Below are 2,760 nucleotides of genomic sequence, written 5' to 3'. Positions count from 1 at the left end.
CTAATTTGTTACTATCAAGATGGAAAGAACGTGCCACATAACTAAACATAAGTTTAAATTATGAAGAATTTTAAGATGCAGGTGTAGGTAACACTAAACAAAAAAAGGAAGGAGTGAGAACTGCCTAAGCAGATAAGGCTGAATGGGCCGTGATGCTGTCATTGCAGCGTATCTGAGTGCTCTGTCCGTGCAGGAATACAGGTTTCTTGGCTGCTCGTAAGGAAGCAGCAGACCCAGCCTGCTGTCCCTTAGAAGCCAGACTTTGCCACAGATAAGTTTGGTTCTGTTGGGTTCTTTTATGAGCCGTTTTCACAAAGAGTACAGATAAATTTCAGCCTAATCTCCAAAATGATGATAAATCTCAGTAGAATTAATGAGATTTTTCTGTTAGATGATACTTATATAAGCCTTTGAAGTTTCATAGAGGTTTTTTCTATTTGTAATGGATGAAGGTTGATACTTCCTCACGTATTTGGAGTTCTACTTCATGCTCTACTCAGTAGATACCGAGGTGTACTTAAGTGTTTGGATATTGGTGACCTCAAAGCACAGTTGGCCCCAAAGCCTTTGGGGGCCTTCACGTTCTTGTCTTCAGAACATAGTACTGCTCAGTAGCAGCTTATCTTCAGAACATTCACTTAATTGCAACATTAACCACATTCAGGTACTTTCTGAGAACTCACTGCTTGTAATTTCAGATGCCATATACCTAGAGGTGTTTAACAGTTCCTAAAGTTACCAATGTTAGATCTTAATTCTTGGATTCTTGTCAGTGCAGGGCATGGTCGGGGAAATATATCCAGGTTCATCATCCTCGAGTCCTCTGGGGAACAAAAATTCCTTAGACGATTGACTGTTGGTCAAAGTTCCTCCTACCCCTTTCTGAGTTTTTTCCATCCATCCTAGTAGAAAGGGAGAGGATTAGATGCAGATGGCCTGTAACACCCACTAATCTTTTTATACATGTGGAAGGAATTACAGCTTTTCTTCGAGCAGTAGCTCTGCTGCAGCTGGAGAGAGGACCAGTGCCAGGAGAATGATGATTCTGCTTGAGAGAAGAGTTTTTTTGAGTCTCCTCAGATAAAGGTTTTGATCATTTTCATGGAATAACAAAGAGATCATCTCAGCTAATTGAATATTTACTGATCCATTCCTGGAGGATTAGACCAAGTCATTGTAAATGACGAAAATGTATTTTCATTTTAAAATATTGGTGGAGTTTTGCTTATAGTTGTCCAAACTAAAACTTTCAGTACATATTTTTGTGGTCCATGATAGTAAACTTAGAAACAAAAGGAAATTTTAGAGTTACTGGATGTTAGCTGTTGCAGACCTGCAAATTCCTAGATTTGAAGGGATTTTTGTTTGATTTTGATTTTGCCTTAAATTTAAGTGAGCCACTGATTATCTCTGGAAGATCATGGAAAATTGGGAGGGATTTTAAGAATTCCAAACCAGGGACTTGCCTGGTGGCACAGTGGTTAAGAATTCGCCTGCCAGTGCAGGGGACATGGGTTCAAGCCCTGGTCCTGGAAGACACCACATGCCGCGGAGCAACTAAGCCCGTGCACCACAACTACTGAGCCTGCGCTCTAGAGCCCGCGAGCCACAACTGCTGAAGCCCGCACACCTAGAGCCCATGCTCCGCAACAACAGAAGCCACCACAATGAGAAGCCCACGCACCGCAACGAAGAGAAGCCCCTGCTTGCCGCAACTAGTGAACGACGGCGCGCAGCAACAAAGACCCAATACAGCCAAAAATAACTAAAATATAATAAATTTTTTAATTTATAAAAAATTCTGAACCAAAATAAATTGTTTTGCCACATTACTGTCAACTGTTTCACAGATTAGGTAACAAATATGTGATCTTACGCATAATATTCCAACTGATGATTGCTACTTTGTAAACACCATTTTATTTCCAATTGCTGTGGATTCGAGGAAATGACTTGTATCTTTTGGAATGTGTAAATTACTTTGCTACCTTTTTCCCCTTTAACTCTTGTGGTTTGAGTTTGGTTCCTAGCTGACGAGATGCATTTAGCATGTATTGTTACCCATCCCTGGCAGGACGTGTCAGTGAGGGTGGGGGTACCAAGGAGGCGCGGGGGGTCCAAAGCGTGAGAATCATGGTTGGACAGCAGTGACCTACCAGCTTTGCTGGGCCTGCGAATAAGCCAAACCACTAACCTCTCCTTCTTTTGTAAAACTGAAAAACCCTTAATAAAATCTGTAATCAACACAAAAAGTGTCTTTATTAGGTGATGGTGTTGGGTTTCATTCTGGCTTCCCAGCTTTGATTTTCATAATTGAACAGGAAAGTCACAGCTACTTTCCTAAGCTTTGGGGTGTGGAATAAATGCATATTTATAGTTTCACCACGTCCGTCTTCCACTCTTGACACATTTCTCACGCCCTCCACCTCTCCGCAAGTCAGCGCTCAGAAGAGAGCTGGAAAAAATTGATTTCCGTGCGCAAGGGGGATGCTAGTTCCCCGACCAGGGATCGAACCCATGCCCCCTGCAGTGGAAGCGCAGAGTCCTAACCACTGGACCCCCAGGGAAGTCCCTGGAAGTGTTCGGTCGTGGAGCCCAGGCCCCCGGCAGTTCCCCAGGGAAACCGGGAGGAAGAAGCTCACCGTCCTTGGATCCTGGTAGCGACCGCTTCGCAAAGGAGCGTTCAGGCAGCTCCTAGCAACGTGTCAAGCCGCAAACAAGAGGACGGGCGCCAACTAACGGCCGCGGCGAGCCACCCTG

Source organism: Globicephala melas, chromosome 20 (genome assembly GCF_963455315.2).
Source record: "Globicephala melas chromosome 20, mGloMel1.2, whole genome shotgun sequence".
NCBI lineage: Eukaryota > Metazoa > Chordata > Mammalia > Artiodactyla > Delphinidae > Globicephala > Globicephala melas.
The sequence above is the reverse complement of the archived record's forward strand: the minus strand, read 5'-3'. Positions refer to the sequence as shown.